Genomic DNA, 25,914 nt, shown 5'->3' with positions numbered 1-25,914 from the left:
AGTTGATTGTTTTAAAAGCAAAATCATTATAACAACTAGTATATGAATTTAAGTAAAATTATTTTCATCAAATAAATATTAAAGTTTTAATAAAATCCTTTGAACGTAAAGCTAATTTTACTGTTAAGTGGTATTGATAATAAGTTACGATGAAAGATGAAAGTAATATCTAACGTATGTGTCGAGAAATTACGCTCTCATTTACATACTGATGTTAAAAGTTACTCGAAACCGTTCACCGTGCTCAAATACCAATTTTCATGGTGAACCCTTACACCATATACATATGGTATAGGAATTATGTACAGCGCCACCTAGTAAAAGAAAAAAAACAGACATGCATACTATAAAGTATAATATTCGGTCATTTTATTATCACATTCTATATAACAGCTATTTTTAAAACCAAAAAACGGACATATAAATGTTAATACATTTATATCAAATACAAAACCAATGACTCGACAGACCACTATACATTACACAACAATCCCTCCAGCGAGAAATCCTATCCGACAAGTGTAATAGGCTTTACACTATTGTTTAATCTGATAAAATTTACCGGAATATTCCGGTATATGTATTCCGTTCCGTTTTGGCAGAATAATAACATAACTCGCCATGACATTCATGTTACTGCGATAGTGTGCCAAAATTATCAATGAAACTAACGTTATATTAATGGATATGTATTAAATACAGTTATTTTAAACGTTATCTCTCACTCCGCGTATGAAACATAAAATTGAAATGAACATTCGGAACGCCAATGATTTTTATGTAAATGGACCCGATGAATATTTTTTCCTTGTAGTGTAGCGATTTTGGGCTCTCGTTTGAAGTGTGCTCGAATTATACGTGGTAAAGCCTTTCGTATTTTAAATCTGAAACACCAAAACCATTCTTTTGTGGCAAGGAAAATATTGCTTAAAATAGGCTTGCTTGTTAGACTTCAAATTTATAACGCGTTTAAAAACAAGTGAAATTCATACTCTGCTCTCACTTCCAAAAAAGTTTTTATGATTGAAGTAGCAAACGAACAGGTAGTCTACCAGACGGTAAGTAGCCACTACCGCCCGTGAACATCTGGAACCTACTCCACATAGAATCGGATTCCTACCTGACGTAAAATAGAACTGTTTCCATTCTTAAAGACTGAGATGGTTACTTCATATGTAAGTCAGCCGATATACTTACTTTTACACCGTAATGCAAAAGCTACTTCACACTTAAAATAACAGCAGCAATGGTACTTCCCCGGTCACAGTATCCTTAATTTTATCTATTAAAACAATAATCTATTAAATCAGTTGCAGTAAGTAAAAGACTATGAGCACTTAAAGTTTTATGCCTACTTTCTAAAACATACGAAAAATTCTAGTACTTTTTTCAGAGACCTCCCATCTAGACTACGATACGTTTCTTCAGTAACTTGTTTTCAAATTCCTTTAACTGAGACTCCTAAAAGCGCATCTTTACACAAATTCTTTTGAGAACCAATGCAGTAGTTGAACATTAGTTCTGTTCTCAGCTGTATACACCAAGATGGCGTAGTTTTCCCTCTTTCACTAAACTGAATGGCGTATATTTAAACATTCAGAACCTCTCACCTCGTGAAATGCAGTCTTTAGATACTACTGCAGATAAAACACTACTTTAAATAAAGATACGCGGATAAATAGTTCTCAAAGCATTTTATTTCTAGGTTTGGTACTTTCGTTTAGGGTTCCTTGACCTACTCTTAGCACTTTTGGTTAGTTCATAAAGTTTTATTTACACTGGAGTATGGAAATTGTTCTTTCGCTTACCAAAAATAAGATTACTTAGTTTTAAGGTATGTGCCCATATTTTCGTGACACGTATTAAAATTTATAGTCGTACATTTAGAAAGTAAAACAATATTGAGAAAATATGTAAAAAAATGAGAAAATCGCGTCTGAAGTTACAAAATCATATTTTAAAAATTTTCTTCGGTCAACCATAACGAAATTTAAACTTAACTTTTGCGAAAACTACAACCGATATCATGAAATTAGCATGAAATTACCCATCTGACTCCTGTCCGCGTTCTACGTTACTTAACTCTATAGCTCAGTAAATATATCTTAGTGGGAGTAAGCACTTAAAATATCACTTTAAAAATTCATAACTTTCGCAATATGGTGATTGAGCCCTAACCACTGAAGTTATGTATTAGTGTATAGTGTATTAGTGTATACTAAAGACACTCCACAAAACTTGTCCATTTCTGTGTAACTTGTATAACGCTGAAAGTAGATTACGACAAGATTAATGATATTTCCCGAGCACGTAGCGGAGGCAGATAGCTAAGTATGAGCACTTTGATACAATATCTTGGATGTGTATAGTTTGTAGTTGTGAAGATTATGAAGTACTCACTTACAATTATAACTAAAATGAATGTTCCAAGTAGCAAAAATGTATTTGAAACTATGCAAATCTGAATTTTAACAGATAATTCAGACTTTTAAAATAGAGATGTACCAAACGAGCAGGTAATCCACTTGATGTTTTTTTATATAATATCCCCTATATTAGCAGACGAGCATGCAGTACATCTGATAGTAAGTGGCTACTGCCGCCCAAGGACATATGTAATCAACATGGGTTAGATATTCCTACCTGAGGTCGACCACAGATGCGCCGCTAGTCCTAAGGAGGAATAAGATGGAATACCGCGGTAAAGTATGTCTCCCTTACCACACCCTTCAACCAGTACACAGCAGTGCTTAAAACTAATGGGGCCGGAGTCACACCACAAAGGATATATACATTCTTCAAATTGGGTTGGAACATACCTGCTCCAATGTGTTTGGTGGATCGATAGTAACCTGTATCGCCGAAAAGAACAAATAAAAATATATCGTAAAAAACAGCGCTGGCGGGAAGGTTTCATATCAATCTAATAACTTTAATTGGCATAAAACGAACCTTCCTCAGATCGCTACAAATTAAGGAAAGACGATCGGATTCCCCATAATCTTCTCAAGAACGTCAGAATGGAACGGCTCGGTAGATGTTCAATTTCCATAGCCTTATAGAGATAATCTCGTATTAAGGATCCTATAAGTATAATCTATAATTTAATTGTAATATCTGTCTGGTATTCAAGTTCGAAGTACTATTTTCGAAATAAATATATGTTGACAAAGTTCTTCGACCTTCTATTAAATCAAAGTAATTGGATAAGATGAGGTATGTATAGGATAAGTTTTATGGATTATTTACGTAGAACTTGAGAGTACACTGAACTCTGAAAAGAAAACAGATTTATTTTAGGAACGAAAGACATGATTAATTGTTGCTACGTAATATTAAGTATGAGCTTTACTTTATAACTTATACTTTATAACTGCACATATCAGACTTTCTAAATTTATATTTGGTTATTAGTAATTGATTGCCGCTGTTCATGGGCGGTAAATACTTACCAATAAGTGAGAAGGTGCTCTTTTGTCTCTATGTTTAGTTTCGTTTATTCTTAGAAACATCCATTCTCTTCTAAATTCTCTTCATAAGAAAATATATTCATTAAATTTGATCGTGTTTTCGATGTGTTTCTTATCTATTCTAGGATATTTTTCTAAGTATTTGGATAAAAATCCTCGGTAAATGTTGTATGTATCATTTTTCCAAGTAACGTTTAATTCAATCCCACTGGGCTTAACTCAGATAAAGAAATCTAAAACGAAATGACATTATATTTTTAGGAAAATCCAAGTAATCCATATACTCATAAGTAGCCGTCCATTAAATTCGTATTATGTTCCATTGTATTCCAATTATAAAATGGATTTTTATTTTGTGAAATATTCCCAAAGGTATATTATTCAGAGGTAAAAAAGTCTAATGACAGCTTTTTTATTACATTGTGTGGAAGAAATTTCTTTTAAGCGATAACAGTCCTAACGGACGTGCTACTTTGTTTGGTGTTGGTGATATTTTTTTTTGGTGATTGCATCTATGCTGCATCACGTTTTAGCGTCTTGCTGCGTAGGGTAGTAAAACGCGTGTTGTGCGATTGAGTGCTGCATCGTGTTTTTCGGGATTAGTTGTTCTGTAGAAAGTATAAGCGGCGCTGCGACCGGTGCTAAAATGTGTGCGGGATGTAGCGGTTGAACGCTCACGCTTTCAAAAGTACTTGTATAATAGAACTGTTTATCAAATTTTGCAATCAATAATTAGGGGCTAATGACCAAATGATACATTCTAATTTATTGTATTGACTTAGCTTTACTTTTATATTTTTAATCTTATATATAAAATTCTCGTGTCACAATGTTAGTTACCGTACTCCTCCGAAACGACTTTACCGATTTTTACCAAATTTTATATGCATATTCAGTAGGTCTGAGAATCGGCTACTATCTATTTTTCATACCCCTAAGTGATAAGGGTTGTTCACCCTTAACATTTTTTTATTTATATGGCAACACAACGTTAGCCAGGTCAGTTAGTAGCTTAAGAAAATGTACACCATTTTTTATACCGGCATATTTTTGCGATAGATTTTCTCAATTTCTACCGTTACTAGTTATTGCGCAAATCCAATAGTAATTGGACGTGGACATTACGAGATGTTACTCGGCTAAATAACAAAAAAAGATTTCTCCCACACTTAATTCCCCACATTAATGGATCTGCGATAAAATCCATGTGATACGACGAGATATCAGGGATTTTTCAAAAAAATATTTTCCAGAGAAAATCCGGTAGATAGGAACCGATAAGGATTAGGAACGCTTTCAAAAGATTAATTTTGAAAGATCCCGTAAACGTTTAAAAATAAAGATTTTTGCGGTGATGTTTTTCGGACAAAATTTAGCGGCAAATATTTTTAAGTTCGTTTTGAAACTTTTTTGTACCTACACAGATATCTGTGAATAAATTAAACCTATTATATAATAAAAGGTACTCAGTAAGTTATAAATTGTTTTGACCTTTTGAAAGTTATATTGATTCCTTTTCAACAGAAGGCACTATTGATAATAAAAGCATTTTAAATTGTCTGAACTTAAGATTTGATAGTAAAATATAACGTAGATACAATTTATTTCAAATGCTGTATATAATTCAAGTCATAAAGTAGCCGCATAAAACTATTTTAAATATTAATAATGCTACTATAACATTCACGCTATAAAAAAGAAAACGGATCGGATTCAATCTTTCCAAATTCGTCCTTCCCTGAATTCGTAAGCACTTTCACACATAAACTATGTACTTAGTTGAAATCGCGGGCAAATCTTTTGAGGGTAGACATATTTTATTCAGAAACCCTCTTCTCATCCTGCGTATCTTAATCTTAATGTGTATTTCCTGTTGTCGCTTTTAACAAGGATCAAGTCGTCACTTTGCTTACAATCGTTTTGTTTGTTTTGAGATTAACTAGACTTTCCAAATGTTACTTAACTGTAGATATATTAATTATTAAAAATACTATTTTTAAGCTTCGAAAGCTTAGGTTTGATTTTTTTGTCTGTTAATTAAAATGTCTACAAAATCCCATGTATTTCTCTAAGTATATGTCTCTCTCACTCTCTTGAAAAACACATGGGTCGGTTCAATGCTCATTAGAAATTTTAAATAATCTTTTAAGTATTTATAGCATCCACTTTCGTCGTTTACTTAATCAAACGTCAATTGTTTATTATTAGGGATCTAATTAAAGGGAGGGAGGGAGACTAAAGGGAGGGATAAACAAGATCAATGGCTTTGTTTTTCAGATCCATAATAATATAACGTAAAATTAGATAAACAAATTCCACAGTACCCTTTATAAGTAATTTAGCGACAAGTTACACGTTATTTCGGCAAGTAAATAACGTGATAGCAAATTCGATTGTAACTTCTACAGTTTCTTAGAATTCATTTTCGTGATGCTAAGGGTACAATCCATCTAAATTATTAATCAGAATTTAGTCAGCTAACTTTGTTAGAATTTAATTATTTTCTTGTTTACCTCATGTTATATTATTGTCGTTTTGAACTGAGAGGTACGCTTATATTTTACGAGACAAAATTACCACAAGGACTTTAATACCTACCCGTTACTAGCATCCAGACTTTTCTCACAATAAACATTTAGGTCATTGTCCGCAATGCTAGCCAAGAGGATGTTTCAATATAATAAGAGCAATAGGTCAGTCATACTGAATTTCAGCAGAAAAAATATTTTAGAAATACTCTTTTTGTCCTCAAAAATAGTAACTCATGAATATATTCATTCGAAGACGCCGACACAAAAATTACTGAACCTTATAAGAAAATAAGTGTAGCCTAAGGGTGAGGTTATAGACATGCTGTTTGTAAATTGAATATTTTTAGAATTTGGACTGTATAGTTGGACACGTCTCTTATGTCAAATTTCCTCAATATTTATTAAAGACACGTAATCAGCCACCAATTTTTATTTTTGCAAGGGCACCACCTTTTTGTATAATTAAACTTAACGAAATGGCAGATGGGTAACCTGTAGCACTACCATGAGTTGGCATAGAAACGCCACTATAGAAATTGTAGATAGAAAACTATTGTCATTTTGCTAGTGAATAACATAACTACTATCGTTACGGTATTTCTTGACAACGTCTGTCAAATTAATGACTCATGGGACCGAATTTGTATGGCAATAGATCATAATGACATTCGCTAGCGATTTGATTTCGATAGGTTTTTTACGTTACGAGTGGCTCACACTACGGAATTTAGTTCTACGAGTAACCACCAGAGGCGCTGTACAATTTTTCATACATTTATTTTACGCAGTCGCTAGCGAGTAATACTTTTGTAAACTCATGGTAGTGCTACTGATAGAAAGTAGTAGCCATCACGTATGGCCATTTGTAACATCAGACGCAAGAGCTCTTATCGTACTTACTTCGTTGAGCACTATGGCATTCTACGAGTATTTTAGTTTATTTAGAATAAATATATCAGAGGGAGCATCACATCTTTAAACGAGTCCAATCATTTAATCATGATATACGGACATTCAACGGCAGTGACTTTTATATTTCTATTTCATAAAAAAAAAAAACTTATTAGCAAATGTATTCTTCTGGTGACTTTAAACGGACCCTAAGGTAGGCGAATGATTAAATTTTCATTACCCAAAATGCAGGAGAAAGATTCTCTGAATAATTGAAGGGAAAATGAGCAGATGGCCGGTTCTTTCGACGAGGGTGTCGCTTTACATAAAACGTCTTGCGACTCTGAGGAAATGTGTCCGTTAGTTCGTAAATATTTCTTGTGATATCACACAACTTTTAAATTGAATAGTATTGTAGGGTATTGAAAATAATCCCAAATTATATCTGAAGACCCACTTATCATGATGTAAAGATTACCGGCATTACTGCAGAAGTAGAGCTCTGTCTTGAAGTATATTTTAAAATACTGCAAAGACTTTGTTCCCCACAATATAATTCTTAAAATAACCTAAGTTATGCCATCTATGGTCGCCTACATATTTCCGTATGCGGTAGTGACCATCTAACTTCAAGAGGGTTATTATTAGCAGCATAGAACTCTCAAAATAATAGTAGTATTATGTTCCTTAAGTTATCCGTAGGCAACATGAAAATATCAAGTTATTCTCTAATAATAAAGCATCCTGTATATACAACTTCATTGATAATTGACAAACGTTAAAGTTGAAGAATACACTAACAATCTTCATTGTTATCCTTTGAAATATGTAAACTAAACATAACAAACATATTGTATTCCGTTCCAGAAGTTACGAATATCAAGTCTTGAAGATCTAATTTGACATTTATCAACAATATTTGTAACACGGGTAAGAAATAAACACTCAGATTATAATTTTAGATAGATAGTTGAAACAGTACGATTCGTCTGGGAGGTATCACCGCCACACCTATTAGTAGCCTGAAGCGTATTTTGCGCTCCAGTTGAAGAATATGGATGCCGACTGACTTACAGATGAGCGACAATCTTAGTCCTTAAAAATTGTAACACACCTGGGATTGATTTTGGTGGCACCTTTTTTAGATGATATAGATGGCCATAGGAGGCAGGCAACATGGATATACCGAAGTATATAAATATAATATTTTAAGGTAAAGTCACTTAAGTCCGAGGGGTTCTGAAATTGGCACCAAATTCCGCGGTATTTAGAAAAACAGCTTTTACTAATTATTTACGATATCGTTTTTACTGAAATGTAACTCATTTAGTAAATAATTTATCACTCTATTGTTATATACCCATCATAATAGCATTATGCGTATTGTTTTTTAAATAATCGCGTAGTTTTGCACTAGTGACTACCTCAAACGTATGCTTCATAAATTTTGGGCCTTTTGCACGTGAATGTCACGATTTCTCAAATAGTGATTATTTCTATAAATTTACATATGTGTGATAGTATTTCGATGAAAACATTATATGGATTAAATATGGAATCGATAACAATTAAATATTGTGCCTATTTCTTAACAGATAAGGGTAAAAATAAGTTTAAAAATACAGCGGCATTAGGTGCCAAATATTTTGGGCTGTCCCTTAAACCGAGGTATACCACGGAATAGCAATTTCATAGAATTGTTTTTAATTTCAATTTTTGTAGTTGTTTTTGGTTGAAATCATTTTCCGAGGCACTGAATTATACTACATTATCTAATTATATAATACCAAAGATGACCTATTTATGTACTTTCTTAATTTCTTCTATGGGACAATTAAGGAGAGAAAATGAAGTTCATCCAGATATCGATGTTATATTGACCAAGTATTGTATATTATTATGTACATATTTCAATAAAGCATCTTTCTGCCTCTAAATTGTGTAAAAGACTTTTATTATTTAATCACGTGATTTTTAGTTATGAAACGCTATTCCGATGTATATATTTCGGAATTAGGTTATATGAGCACATAAATCCGCGGCATAACGACAAAATACTATACAGGGTGTTTAAAGTTTTAAGCGGTTTTTAAGAACGTTTCTATTGTTTGTATAAGTAATTCGCTTAATCCTAAATAATGAATATTTAACATTGTTATACGACTTTAATAGTTATTTAAATAAGAACTAGAACATTTTATGATGATTTGATTCGATTAAATTATTCTACAAACCGCATGATGATATTCATTATTATTATTATTTCTGGTGTATGATAATAAACCCTAGTATAAAGTACACGATAGAGAATGTCCAAAATTGTATTGCAGATCACGAATTGAATGTGGTTTTAAAAAAAATAAAATCCATAAGTTAAATTAACCATTCAAGAAACAATATTGTAAAAAGTTTTATTTTGGCATTTTATTCCTAGCTAAGAACACTTTTCATAAAGCTACTATTTAAATAATAAAAAAAAAACTAAATAAAAATGGAAACTTAAGTCAATAAATAATATTTTTTTATACACCATGTAGCAGTCGATCTATCTCTTTCACTCCCTTATTTTGTATACTCGGAATTAGGAACCAAATACATCGGAATAAGGATTTTTACATCGGAATTAGGGTTTTCAGACTTGTTTCATATTTATTTTAAATACACATTTAAATCAATATTTAACCGTAAAATGTCGAGTCTATATCAAAAGAACACATACTAAAGATTCTGATAAAATTATCTAATTCCTTATTAAGCCGTAGTAAATGCTTAATATTTGACGCTCGTTCTAGTTTTGGTGAAAATACCGCGGAAATAGGTGACTTTACCTTATATTGTTTCCATTAATTTATTTAATGATAACTACTGATGCTGAATTATTTGCTTCCATTAATAAAACCACGCTTACAACAATCTTAAAAATAAGCACTAGTTAACTAAGTAGTAGTAAGTAAGTAAGCATATATAGATTACTCTTTAACCCTTAACTGCTGACGTTAATTTACTTGCACTAAATATGACGTACGTCTCAGAGACGTACTGTTGTACTGCATTTAGGTGTAGTACAAGTACTGTACTGCATTTAGGTATAGTACAAGTCTTTTTATGATATAAAAATAAAAACATGACATAAATCATTAAAGTACTTCTTCATAAATTTAAAATTAAGTTTCTTAAGAAAAATCAACAATCACAAAAATAGGGTATCTTACTAGATGGAAAAAGAAAAGTTATAGATCTTTTGAGTTACAAATAATAAAACTCGTAAAAAGATTATAAATTAACCTACACTATAAATATAAATAAAAAAAATAAGAATAGGTTTTAAAACTTTTTAACATCATTCATATGTTTATATATCGTACGTATGTATATAAGGAATTTCATCAAATGTGTTACGATTTTCGGCACATACTATTAAGATTTTCGATATTTTCGTCCAACACAAAGATTTTATAATACTAAACTGGCATATGAGTATATTTATTTTGTGTAATGTGAAGTAATCAAGACTATGTGGACTCTTGTTGTTAGCTCCAAATACATGAGGTCGATATTTGTGTAAGCAAAGGTTGATTCCCATAAGAACTAAGTTAGAACGCCCTGTGTATTCATTACTATATTCTTCATATACGTTCTGGACGTAGCAGCAATTATAACTGTTGTTTTACAGCATGAACACAGAAGTATGTGTGACCGAATAATTTCCACTTCTTATACTATTTCCTGGATTTGTGATATGATTTTGAGCCTCCAAAAGTCCAACGGTCCTAATTTGCGTTCATAATAAAGATAAAACAAAAAAATGGATCACACGAAAAACTTACATTAAATATGACGTTACGTCTCACAGACGTCGAGGAGGTAATATGTACCTGTTCGAGCTGCCCCACACATTCAACTGTTACTGCTACTCGTATATCCATAAAACCTAGAGTACCAGAAATCACAAGTTCGTACGAGTCCAGTTCAAAAAAATATTTAGCTTTAAAATTTAATTGACGTCTCACAGACGTACGTCAGGCAGAGTTAAACTAAGAAAATCATCTCAAGAAGTCAATCGCATACCACCTTTTAATTAGCAGCGCTACACTAGCATAAGACAAAAATACTTGTGTTAGCTACCGTACCAACTTTGCCTTTTCAGACTTTTTACATTCATTCCACTTTTATTCCAAGCACGTGACACTTTTAGCTAGCCTTTGGTACATTTGGCGCAATCCTTCCAACAGGATGCGTTTTGCATATTCAGCCCATCACATGTCAATTGCAGACTGGCGGAGGAATTTTCTTTCTGCTCGCCCTAGTGGCAAAGCACATGCAATTGTGAATTCTATTCTTCTGTGCATTAGAAAATAAGGTATGTTTTAGACGTAACTGTAGGAAGTGTTTTAAAGTTTTTAATTTCTTGTTAAAAAAGGCACTGTGATGCCTTGAGTTCTAAAAATATTTACAGGGTTTATCTACACCCGGTATATGGGTTTTTTGTTCAAAATATCTTCTTACTAGATTTGATCAAAGTTGTTCTAGCCTATTTAAACTATCTGGTATTTATTATTAGCTATTTCGTGTTCGAATTGATAATTACTTGAATAAATTAAACACATCGAGCTTTAGTAGGTGAACATTGGTTTAAATTGATAATTACTTACTCGCGTAGGCGTAATAGTCCTTATAGGGGTATATATACATTTTTTATTAAATTATGTCTTAAAATTTTGATGAATAACTAATAAATTAACTATTTATAAAATGGGTCGCTTTGTATGTATTTTATATAAGAAACCTTAAAAACTTTTATAATTAGTCACTAATTAAAAGTGTGGCTTAAAAACTCTTTGTGAGACTGTAATATTGCAGTTCAAATACCTTAAAATAAATTATTTAGCATGTTGTTTAATTTAATATTTGAGTAATTTCTTATCTGAGTATACTATACCACGAGTTTTCAAAACATCCCACGTTTTTATGTTACGTTTACTCAATCCATTATTCTGTTCCGTTTGCTGCAGTAGAATTAGTTGTCAAAAGCGCACCACTGAGTAAACGTAATAATAAGTAAGTGCTCAAGTGACGATGAACTTTTTGTTTGTGTGAAAGTGAGACAATACATAAAGCGCCATTTTGTTAATTTAGACATTTAATGTTATGTTACTGAAACTATAGTTCTGATACAATCCGTTAGGGGCGCTGATTGAAAATGTATGGGCAAATACGTAAACAAATACCAAAACAGTCATATTTGTCAAAACGTAAAAACTCATGGTAAGGGTACTGACTATGGAGGATAATATTTTTTGAGTGAAATATATATGTATCTGTCTTATTCTTTGGCTCGCCCTGCAGGTCAAACGGTAACGGGACAATATCGATTTTTAACAATAAATTTGTATTGATTATTTTTTTAATACATTCCGGGAACTTTTTGATCACGGTGATATATCTACTTACGTGGTTTTTACCCAGAACACGCATCTCCCATTAAGGAACCATTTTCAGCAAAAAAAGCACGTTGGAAAAAATGTGACTTAAGAGGTTTTTGAAATGACCGATTCAACTGTGGTAACAATTCAGCATTTCATATTACTATATCAATAATACATGAGTATCATTCAAACAATAAATTGTCAGAATGAAAGTCAGATGTAAATATCTGAGCCAGCTTTCAGAATCTCAGACATATTGAATAGTTTGTCTGAACTGTATTTAATCCACTTTGGTACATACTAGTACGTGTCAGTAAAGTTTATATGATTTATAGGTCTTCGTGATTTGACTGTGGTATTACTAACATGCGTATTAAAATATCTTTATTAATAATTTAATTTAATGCAGGTGGTAGAACCATCTCTAGAATAGGGCTACGGTATCCCCTGCCTGTCGTAGGAGGCGACTAAAATGGGGCTTCCGGGGTTGCGGGCGGCAAGAGTGGGAGCTCGAACCGTCCAGCAAGCGACCCCGGGAAGGACGGCGGTATGTGTGGTCGCATACCGTCGTAAACACTACATGGTGTGGGAGGAGCGAAAACTGCTCCCCCAGGGTAGAGATCGATCGGGGCATAGCGTTTGCAGGGCTCCGGTTGTGTTCCGTCGGAGATCCCGGAGATTTCCAACAAGCGTCGAGGACGGCCACCGGGGGGGTTTTAGTGCGGTAAAAATCCCACATAACCCGGCGTCGCTCCCACATCGTCGGTTACCTTTTGAAGGTTTCCCCTCGAGAAGAAAAAAAATAAAAAAAGTGGTAGAACCATCTATGGTTCGATTGTGAAGGCATTACCGACACACAGTACCTTTATATCGCCTCGGATAAGTAGTTCATCCCAACCACAGTAGACATACTTTTCCGAGGCGTTCCAGCTTAGTCCTCAGGAGTAGCGGCGCATCTGTGGCCGACCTCAGGTAGGTAGATATCTAATCCTATCTGGGGTTGATTACAGGTGTCCATGGGCGGTAGTAGCCACTTACCATCAGGTGAACTGCATGCTCGTCTGCTACTCCTATATTATAAAAAAGGTGTGGCGGCGGTACCGCCACAATCCTTTAAAAACTAATAACTACACCGGTGATTCAGAACTAAATGAAGAAAAATATTTTTTAAATACTCGTAAGATAAATTGCTGTATTACCCTACGCCGTTTAAATAAAGCAGTAAAAATGAATTTCGTTCGAAAAAATAATATTCTTTTACACCGGAGTGAAAGGCCGTTCATATTAAAAATCCATCACTCATCTTGAATTGATGTTCTACAAATTTACCTTCAGCTTAACAATTATAGAGATAAATATCCACTCAAAAATCTTTGATAAATCGCTCAACGCAGTTTTATTGCGAATGAATTTCAAATTAACCCTTTTCATTCGTTTTTTTCATGCTTTTGAAAAGATTACTTAACAATTTACTGTTTTACATTATAAAAGTGGTAAACGAGTCTGCAGTTCACTTGATGGTAATTGGCAACTCTTGCCCATGAATCCATAAACAATTTTAGAAAAGATTTGAGCCCTACGTAAGATTGGCTATCATCATCATCATTAACCTATTACTGTACCTCTGCTGGGGGTAGCTCTCCGCTCAGAATGAGAAGGATTAGGCCATAGTCCACCGCGCTGGCCAAGTGCGATTTGATAGACTTTGAAAACCTTTTTTTTGAGATTTCTCAGGTATGCAGGTTTCTTCATGATGTTTTCTTTCATCGATTCGATGTTAAGCAAGTGATGATTGATTTTTAATACGCATATAACTTTGAAAATTCAGAGGTGCGTATTTGGGATTTGCACCTAGGACCTCTCGATCGAGAGGCCGAGTTGTCTTAACCATTGCTTATTTGAATCGGCTATAGATCTCTTTAATTTAGTAACAATTAACTTCTCATGTCAGTTAACTAAAATCCTACTTCTTTTTCCTATAAAAAACTCTTAGTACCATCTGCACCTGTGTACATTATTCCTCCAGTTTGTGATGTAGAGTCTCCGTAACTTTAGATTATCTAAGATCCTTCTAACCAATGTTTATTACGTAAAGACTCCATCTTAACATTGCCTTACAGTTCTTTGCTGTGTGTTAAAAACGTATTTTAAAGATAATAAAAACTTATCACATTTATTTTATTTTATTTTATTTCATTTTAATACTATCATACTAATGTCTAGTTCTGGTTTTAAGGTTCAGGGAGAGATTTTGTACATGGCAAATAACTAAGTATAACGAATAAGCAACCTTTTGGATGACTTCAGTTAGAACTTCAATAATTTTGGAGTCGATACATGTAAGTTAGATATTTATTTTCTTAAAAACTATTACTTTATTTTCTTAAATACTGTTTTATAGATTTTGATGTTGGCCAAAAATAGATTTAGCACAAGTATTCATGGATATAACTACGAACACTAAATATTAGGCCTATTCATCTGATTCCATAATCTTATAAAATATATTTTTTCAGGGATCTTAACATTATTCATTTTAGGTACCAAATATAAAATGCATACATTCTACACGTTTCTGTAGTATTCTAGAAAAATACTAACTCACAAGCAACAACTTTTGCTATCTATATTTATTTTCTCAGACTCTATTGCTCAAGTTAATGTATTTTTAATGGCCGAACCACTAGGATAACAGTTTATTCTAGGGTTTAGAACTGCATTTCAATATATCGACATTTATGGTAAAAGCCGTTTTTCTTAATCAGACGATTAGACGTACGGCACTGTTTGTCTGCTACGCTTCCTTTCTCCCACTGTTGAGCAAAAGCTTCACGTATAAAAGATGGGATGGTAATATCCTTCACCCTGTTCCAAGGCACAAAAAGGAAGAAAATACATATAAATTACAAAATTCTATTGTGTGTTTACAAATAGCTAACGTCATAATACTTTTCAATGATAACCAAAATCGATAGCCCACCTGAATACGCACCGCATATAACATTTAGACGCTAGATTGTCCTTCCTTAAACAAACAACGGAGTTTCAAAACGTATTAAAAACGTATTTTTGTGGAAATCGTTTAAAAATTACGAATATACTAACTTTTGATGGCGGCTGCGATGGCCATCTTTTCGGGTTGCGTAAACCTAGGAACATCTAAAATCGATGCCGATGAGTTTCTACATCTGAGGTCTTCGTTTGAACGCTTTGGATAAGCACGTCTACCTTAACACACCCTTTAAACTGGAACACTGCAGCGCTTAACACTGCTAAAATAATATAACAAAATATACTCATGCAATGTTGTACACAAAAATTTCTTAAAGATGTGATGTAAGAGGTCAACTTAATCTTCATCCAGTTATACAGGCTGATAACTCCATCAATATTCCATGAATTATTCATACAATTTAATGAATTGATGGAATCTAAAAGAATCACAATTTCGTTTTTAGAAAGTGTACAAAATATAATAGGTACCGTAGACGTAGTAAATGAATAGACTCCTATTTTTTTTTTACATAAGCATAATCAAGTGTTATGTTTTAGAAGTAGTAAATGAACATAATAAAGGAAATGTGTTACTTCCTTAGTTAGTGAATGGGTCGAGTCTAATTTTTGTGCGTTTCTTAGCCTTACCGCACAGGAGGATAACTCCTCTTCTGGATCTCTGGAAGAAGGTAGTTGTGAAGTTATTTAACATCTGCAGTCATTTACAAGCCTAAAATTACTTAGGAGAGGCCTACCCAGATTGAGGAGGTGTACATTATCAAAGAATCAAACCGAATTAAATAAAATATCATTCTAGTGACAGATTTTTAAGTACTGATAGGATAAGGGGCTCTTCAAAAAAGGTGCAAAACGGGCTCTCCTTCAAAGCCGGCGATGCATTGGCGACTCCTCTGGTGTTGCAAATGTCCATAAGCGACGTTAATTACTTTCCATCAGGTAGCACATCTGCTTTGTCATCAAGTGCAAATATAAAAAAAAATACAAAAATACAGACAAACGATGACAGTTGATCCGTTGATGCTGCTAATCCTGAACTTTAATGTCACATTTATTTTATTAATGGGGTAGCCATTAATACCAGAAAGAAAGAAATAAAACATAAAAATTGTCATTACTTAGCAGTCTATGTTTTATCATCCACGGTAGATACTCATAACGGCCCTCCGATCTTTTGGTCACGTAGCCACCGTTAATTCAGTCGGTCCCAAAGTGCAGATAAGACTGAAATTTCTTTTTTCCTTACAATTACTTTACTATTCCGAGTGGTTTGATCGCTGTTTAATGCGTAATGTTATTTCAAGGTTGTTTCTGCCTAGACTTTAATTGGGTGTTGGAAATAAAATGTTGATGGGAATTTGTTTTATTTTTATTTTATACAATTGCGAAAATTGGTCGATTTCTAATAAAGTGAAATATCTTATATAAGTAAGGATATGTGTATTTCAGCCTTGCTACATCTCTAAAGCACTACACAATAGCCGAAAATCTACTCCTAAAATCCACCATGAAAATATTTTAGTATTTTTTTATTACACTAGGTCTTTTGTTTCTTATTCAAATCGTAAATATCTCTACCTTCTTTTACGTATTAAAATCTATTTAAAGTATTTGTAAATTGCGAAACTGTTCCTTTCACTGTTTTGAATTAACGTCCTGTGTTCATCTTACACAAGTAGGAAGCTGCTGTCTTAGTTCTTAAGGGTAGCGACGCATTATAATTGATCTAAGCTAGGCTTTTTAAGTTACTTTACAATAATCGGGCTGTAAGCCCTTTGCTTACTTCATAAGTTTTTTCTTTATCACTGTTTTATTTCCTTAGTAAACGTAAAACGATGCCAATCTAAACACTGTCGCTAAACCTTACCGTTTTAATGTTTTCAGACTTCCAATAAATTTAACGATAATAATGTACAGTTCGTGGTAAGTGTCGTGCTTCGTGATGGCGGGTTGCCAACCGCGTTTGTGGCCCGAATTTGGAGGTCTATTCTGTACATCCGTCAACGAAATTTTGGATCCATCCGAAATAAATTTTGACATAAGTTTTCGTTGAACAAACTGTTATATATCGAATCATTTAGCTGAACATAGATAATGATTATGCTTCGTATACTTATAACAGTTATAGCCCACAAGTAGAATTTTGCTTTTGACTTTTGGGATAGATATATAAAAACTCAACCCAGAGCCGAAATCTACATTCTCTATTCGGACAAGAAATTGTTTACCTGTCACGATCCATTCTTGGCGGTCATCTAACAGACCAAATGCACTACAGTGAATAGTACTCGAAATTTCGGACGAAACTACGGAGTCCGTGCGTACAGGGTAGACCTCCTGAAGTAAGTTACATGTCACACGTTGGACTTATATCAGGCTAGTTTACCGCAACTGTGAACTAGATGACATTTGACAATTGGTGCAGCGGTTACTGTACCGTTCGGACACACAAAGAGTTCCGGCTTCGATCTCCTGTTAGGCATCTAAATAAATAATTATAGCTACTTAGGTTGACTATTAATTGATGTCTTTAAGTGACAGACCACACGCTTATTCCTTCAATTTTAATAAAAAAAATCATATACGTTCAGTACACTGATACAAATTTAATCGTGTAGCTAAATAATTAAAGCTCAATTCATAGCGGAAAACCGTAATTAAAACAAACCGAACCCAAAATATAGTTCTCATAAGTAAGTGAATCACATAGCTTATGGTCACTGACGGTAGTCGGGCAGTCGGCGGTGGTCTATGGTGACGTTCCAGCCAGTCTGTCGCTGGCGACAGCCGTTAACTGTTGCCACCTCTCGTTAGCGACTGTGGACAACCCTCAACGACAACCATCGACGCAGACTGTCGCGCGTATATTAAGAAAATATGAAAATTTTGTTGTGCCGCCAAAAATACATCTAGATCTAACATTAATACTGCAATAATCCCAGCTCAATACAAGGTAATGCTCGTAATAAACAAACGTAGTATCAGCCGCGTCTATTCTGTTTCTCCATTATTTACTCGAGAGCGGTCGTTAAGCTCCGTTTCGTCTCTAATAGATTTTTCTTTACCTGAATCCTTTGTTTTAAGCTGTAGTTGGGAAAACTTATCTCGAGCTTAATGGTTTCATCCTCGGACCAAAAAGTATAGATGCAACCTCTCGGTAAATATTAACACACATTTCTGACAATACGCGTAGGATATGTGAATTAGGTGCACCTGTATTCTGGTGTGAGGAGTGGTGTAAGGGAATCATATTCAAACAACGCATTTCTATTTAAATTTTAGGGGTTCAACGTATCTGTGGTCGCCTTCAGATAGAACTCTAATTTAATCGTGGGTTAATAACAGATGTTTATGAGCAAAATTAGCCACTTATCATGAGGATAACGTACTCTTTTGCTACTTCTGTATTATTAAAAACTAGCATCCAAACTCAGGGTTGAACCTAGAATCGTCTGCGTTATCAGACCGTTGTAAAACAATGGTCTGATATCACACAACAGAATCTCTGAGAAGTTCATTAGTGTTAGATATTGAGTGCCTAGGAAATTTGTGTCGTTGTCTGAAAAAATATTAGACACCATTTAAAAGTTCACATTCCTAATATTCACGTTATTTACGAAGGCATCCAAATGAATCAAAGTGATTTTTTCCGAGAGCGAGTCTTAGTTTTTTTTGTCTGGGGTTCATCTAAAATTATGGATTGCCATCGTCTCTAGATATTTGTTTGTTTTGAGATTTCGTTGCTGAAATGACAATAGGGAATTATCTTTAGACTAGCGAATTTTCTGATTAGATTTTAAGGTTAGGGAATTCGTTATAAGCTCAAAGTTTTTATAGATAAATTCTATCTATTTCTTAAAGAAATAGTTGATAGGCATCTTACCTTATATGTAATAGTATGTAATTGTGATTTTTGCTTAGGATTGATATGGTAAGCCAACTACTGGTACTACTAGGCATCACCTGTCAAAAATAATAAAGCATCATCCATGTCTGGCTAACTTTAACAAAAAAATACAACCGACTTCTATGTCACTACAAAGTAAAAAATAATTGAAATAAATGTTAGTTTTGTACATATTTCTGAAGTCGGCGCTCAATATATTTCGTTGGATAACGATGTAAACAGCGTGTCTACTAAAATCGGTCTACTAACGGCGGAGTAATTCGAGTACATACATGAAAAAAAAAGATACCGGCCGAATTGATAACCACCTCCTTTTTGAAGTCGGTTAATAAATGAGAATCTGCATGAAGGATATAAATGTGTCTGTATGAATATTGACATGTGTGCTTACGTGCGTGCATGATTGGATAGACATTTATATGTATGTTTGTGTGTGCTCGTCCGCGCGCGTGTGTGTGTTTTTATCTTCTGCATAACTATATTAAGATGTATATTACTACTAGCTGACAACAACCCTTACCAATAACCCTTATTACTTAGGGGTAAGAAAAATAGATAATACCCGATTCTCAGACCTACTGAATATGCATACAAAATTTGGTGAAAATCGGTAAAGCTGTTTCGGAGGAGTACGGTAACTAACATTGTGACACGAGAATTTATATATAAGATATTACGCATTAAAAGAGTAAGACAGATATTAATTGGAGTTTTTAATTTTACCCTAACGCACTTCGAACCCTTTTCTCTATTTTGTATCTAAACATTTTAAAGTGCTCTAGAAACTATTTTTGAATGTAATTAAAATTAATTAAAGACTGAGTGATTGATTACAATTGTTGTGTAACTCTTTCTCATTACAAGCTTTTGTTTTATGGTTTTATAATTGCTTGAATTTAAAGGTGTACGTTTAAATTGAATTATTTTTATTGTTAACAAGATTCAATATGCCTGGAAACAGTTGATGGGATATAAACTGCATATTTGTTTGTTAATTCCATTTATAAGAATAAAGAAATAGGCATCCGCATTTTTGCGGTCAACAATGTAATAAAAATGTAATAAAAGTGATGATTAATGAGAAAACCCTCAAATAGTGTCAAATAGACATGTAAAAGAAATATAAATTGATAATTCAGGCTGTTATTCAAACGCAATGATACATTCGTATCATGGAAAATATTGAGTTTTATACACATAGTTGTGGTAGTAAAAGGTCGTGGTATAGATGAGTGGTAAATCTAATTATTTTCAAGCCAACTGTAATCTAAAATTATTGGTAATTAATTACTAACTGGCTTCTAACCGCAAGTCTGCCCGCGTTTTAAGATTCAGCTTGAAATTATACAGTCTTCCAAAGAGCTTAATTATGATCTAGGCTATATTTAAGGAATCTGTATTATAGGGTGAGCACTGATAGCCTTGTAGGGTGGGTAAGTACTAATAGGCTAGTGGTTTAAAATTTGGCCTCTCACGCTGGAGGTCTTATTTAATTATACAGCATTGCTATGATGTTTTGACGTCATCATGAAACCTACATGCCTGAGAGTACCGAAAAGTATGTATTTAGTAGTCTGCACTTCGCTAGTGTTGTGGCCTAAACCCTACTGTCTCAAATAAGGGAACCATGTCCAGCAGTAAACGATAAATGATATAGATAGATATAGGTAGATAGATAGATAGATAGATAGATGATATAAACGATAAGTGATATTAGGGCACGACCGTATATACCCGTAGTAAGAGAAGCGGAAGGAATTCTGGGTTCAGAAAAAATCATATCAGAACGAGGTTTCTCAAAGACGAAGATGTATCTCCACTCCCGAACACAAAAATGGTCGCTACATATAAGTAAGTCAGCATTTACACCCAAAGCAGTAAAACTATTTTACGCTAGAAACCATGTACTCGTACTTTGTTTTAAATTCTTAACATAAATTATTTTAAATCTTGGACAGGCTTTATACCACACACAGTTTAGCTGTCAATGGACTAAATACTACTTAACTTTTTTTTTTATATCTGTAATCAACCCCAGATAGGATTAGATATTCCTACCTGAGATCGGCCACAGATGCGCCGCTACCCCTGAGGACTAAGCTGGAACGACTCGAAAAAGTTTGTCTCCCTTACCACACCATTAAAGCTGGAACACAGCAGTGCCTAACACTGCTGTTAATAGGTAGAAATAGGCCGCCGGAGTCGAACCACAAAGGGTTCTGCCACCTTCAGAACAAAACTACTACTAATATACTACTAAAATAAACCATGACCTTTATGTATGCAGAGCCTCACATACTATCGTGAAATTAATTTTGAAACTTAATAATTTAGCACTTAACGGACTTGAAATGAAGTACAGATGGGTTGAACTCTCCAGAATAAAATAAATTACTATCCTAGTAGCAGTGCCATTAAAAACGCATTAACTTAAGAGCAATAGAGTGGTGAAGAAAAATAAATAACTTCAATAAATTGTTACTAATATCTAACGATTAATATTTATTTTAGTACCTTCATATTGTGATTGCAGAAAACATAAAAAAATAATGTATTTTATGTTACAACCTCGTATTAAAATTTCTTGTATCGTGCCCAGAATAAAAGTTCTAAAATTAATCAATTCTATGATTGTCTTACTGATAAATATCTCTTGTATCTTCTGCGTGGCTAACTATGATGACATGTTCCACATGAGGACCGAATAAGTAGAGCTTTGAATTCCTAGAATACATTGACATCTCACAAAAGGTTAAGAAGGTAGTAGAACGCTTTGTGGTTCGACTCCGGCGGCACCACCGCCACACCTACTTCTGCCTTATAACAGCAGTGTTAAGCGCTGCTGTGTTCTGAAGATTTGAAGGGTGTGGTAAGAGAGACATACTTTTCCGAGGTGTTCTAGCTTAGTCTTCAGGGGTAGCGGCGCATCTGTGACCGACCTCCGGTATGAATATCTAATCCTATCTGGAGTTGATTACAGATGTCCATGGGCGGCAGTAGCCACTTACCATCAGGTGGACTGAATGCTCGTCTGCTTCTCCATATTATAAAAAACAAAAGACTCAAATATTTGTGTCATGGACACAAAACAACAGAATAAAAATTAGACCCATAATAAAAATCGACTTACAGTCATTAATTAAATGACTGCGCCGGGAATCGAATCTAGAACCCTCTGTTTGAACATGATCTCTCCCCATACCAGCAAACCACAAGGGAATTTAAGAAAAATGTTTCTTATAAAACTAAATTCCCAATAGGTGCGCAATTTTTCCTTTCCTCTCAACAGATGCTCGGGTGAACAGTTGAAGCCTTTTAGTGTAACTCACAGAGGTTTACCTTTCCGTTTACTGTATCCACTTTGATGGTAAGTTTTAAGGCCCGTATTTGGGTCAGCAAAACGTCATTTCATTATCAATTAGGCTTTCGGGATAGGTTGTTAGTTTGAAATTAGAATCAATGAAGCGTGGAGGCTTTATAATGGTAAGTAGTCTTTGCACTCTATAGACATTTGAAATTAACCGCTAATAAGTTGCGATACATACCTGCAGGTAGATACAGATGTGTCACTTTCACTTTGGACTAAATCGAAACGCCCCGGTTAATTCTCTGTTTTACCACATTTCTTCACGACATTGCACTCTATTGCATTTTTAGACGTTTAAAATTCATAATAATTATTAAGTTTCGACACATATCTGTGATCTGATACAAATGCGTCATTTTCAGAGAGGACTAAATCGAAACGCCCCGGTTAAGTCTCTGCTTTAACACACTTTACACAAAACTGCACTCTATTGCACTCTTTCGACATTTGAAATGTATTCTAAATAAGTTTGGATACCTGTAGTCGGACATAGGTAGGTCACTCTCACTTTGGACTAAATCGAACACTTCGCGTAAATCTCTGCTTAACCGCACCTTTCAAACCAGAATAGAGGGGCGTTACACGTCGCTGTTATAAGACAAAACTAAGTTTGATTGTATTACGTTTGACCTATATTCACTGTGATGGTAAGGTGCTTTTAAGACCATTACTTCAGTAAAACTTTGTTTTGTCTTTTATCCATTACTAATTGATAGCACAAGTTTGTTGTGAGAATGGAGAAGGTTTCAGAAGAAAGTCAAATGCTGGCTACGTGAAGCTTCATAGATTTAGTTAGAGAGCACATGGATTTTCCCATGATATTTTCTTTAAAGCTAACATTCAAAAGTCAGAGTGTGCCCGTCGAAATGTTGTTTGTTGTTGTTACACTTTGATAATTACCGTAACTGGGTTCTTATGTCTGTTCAAGCTTTAATTTATTTACACGATATCATTACCATAACCATTTACGATATTATTATGATTACGATAACCATATATTATTACAATAACCATTTACTCATATTCCATTGTATTGAAAATGTTATGTACATAAAATATTCTCGGCATCATGATGCCTTTAAAAATTAGCGGCAAAGTGATCCGAATTTAAAACATAAAATGAGGCTTGTTTTCATCTTTAACCTCAATCATCTTTAAGAATTTTAGCGAAGGCTTTTAGGGAGGTCTGAATATTTTATTTCCATTCTCCCGATATTTAAAACAACAGCAAACTCCTTTTGTATTAACTAAGTTTGTTATTTAATACTTTACTTTCTAACTCGGCTCATCTGCGTACTTTTGGAAGTTTGCTGTAAATAATTGGGTATAAGTTATTAGGCATAATGCGGAATTTCAAGCTGTTATAATAGCCCTGCTGTTTTGTAAACTAGATGCTTTGGCACATAGCGTGTTTGGAATTTTGATCGCGACATCATCATCATCAACCCAGTATTGTCCCATTGCTGGACACGGGTCTCCTCACTCACAGGATCTACCGTGTTGGCCGCGTTGTGTAGACTTCGCATACCTTTGAAATTTTTTTTTTCAAAAGATTTCTCAGGTATGCAGGTTTTCTCACGACGTTTTCCTTCACTGTTTAAGCAAGTTATAATTAATTTCTAATACGCACATAGCTTTGAACAATCAGAGGTGCGTGCCTGGAATTTGATCCTCGGACCCCTGGATCAAGAGGTCGAGTTTCTTAACCACTAGGCTATCGCTGCTTTTCATTGGATAGCGACATATTTTGAATGAAAATATGATGAACAATAATTTGTCTACGCAAGATCGATATTTGATAACTTCTGCATACTAGAAATTGTCAAAATTCGATATCACGTTGACAAAATTCAAATAGATTGGCTATTGGGAAGGGTATTGGGGATTGGGGATTGGGGATTGGGGAACGGGTGTTATTATATTTATCCGTATAAAATTGATAAACGCGTGTAGTTTATCCAAATCAGAACAACAAGGATTTTGTTAGAAAATTGGGCAAATCGGATCGAGGTGACGCGATTACCCGCGATATACCGCTCCTACATTCGGTCTCATTTTACCGAATGAAATATTGAGCCGGGGAGTGAATGATTTTATTATAAGGCGACGGATGTGTCGTTCATATTTCTTTTGATCTATTCATTTTTGGTGTATCTTGTGTCATGTTTTTGGTGACACGCGTTGATTGATTGTTCACTGATGCAAAAAATAATAAATAACGTAAATATAAGTAAATATAGAATACAGTTGTGTTCTTTTTTACAAAATTGAAACAGACGACAAAATACAAGAAATATTGCATGCGTTTAACCATTTATAGACACATGTAAAATTGACAGATTGGCAAGTATCTAATTCTTTCCATACATTTATTAAAGCCACAGATAGCGTGACTACTGAATTTAGTATAGGAAGATCGAAAGAGTAATACTTATAAGAATAATTATTGCAATATATTAGCATCATCAACCCATTAACGTCCCACTGCTGGGCACGGGTCTCCTCTCATAATGAGAAGGATTAGGCTATAGTCCACCGCGCTGGCCAAGTGCGTATTGGTAGACTTCACATAACTTTGAATTTTTTTTTATACATCTCTCAGGTATCAGGCATTATATACTTATTGTAAAATAAATATGGTAAAAATAATAAATAATTTATGAAATATATTGCAGGGACCATCCAACATAAAGTTTACTGTACAATGCAACTATAGATTTGAAGGGAGGTCTATCTCAAAATCGGAACTAGGAATATCGGATATCAATTTTGTCTGCCCTATTTTACTGTCATCTATGAAGGATATTTTCATGATTTCATTCTGTATTTTATGTGTAAAATCCAACTAGCGGCATTGTCCCTCTAACTATATATCTACGAGCAAAGTCTGTTATTTGATCAAGTGCCTCAGTCGTTCATATATTCACTCACTGAAAAGAAAAGTCCACTCACATCTTAAGTTCTGGCCCTTCACAGTCCGGTTTACGAGTCCATTTTTACTGTCGGCGTTCAAGGTGTAGAATAATTTACCCTTTTAAGGATTTTCTGAGGAAAGTTATGGTTTGGAATGCATTGGCTACAGGTCAAGTATTTAAAATTATTTTTAAAATTTAGAAGTATGATATGAGTATGCGGCTTTGTATGGGATGTAAAGTTGCTACTGCTGCTAATGGATTTTTACCCGACTGCCAAATAAGGGTTATGTTTTCCGCGCGTATCTTGTATATTTGTCTTTCTTTATTCCGTCGAATCTAATAAACGGCTGGATGAATTTCGACAGTTAAGGTGTATATAAAAAAATATTTATACA

This window comes from Epargyreus clarus, unplaced genomic scaffold, assembly GCF_041222505.1.
Source record: "Epargyreus clarus isolate Ecla_fem2 unplaced genomic scaffold, WU_Ecla_fem_2.2 ptg000001l, whole genome shotgun sequence".
NCBI classification, from domain to species: domain Eukaryota; kingdom Metazoa; phylum Arthropoda; class Insecta; order Lepidoptera; family Hesperiidae; genus Epargyreus; species Epargyreus clarus.
This window is presented reverse-complemented; position numbering follows the sequence as displayed.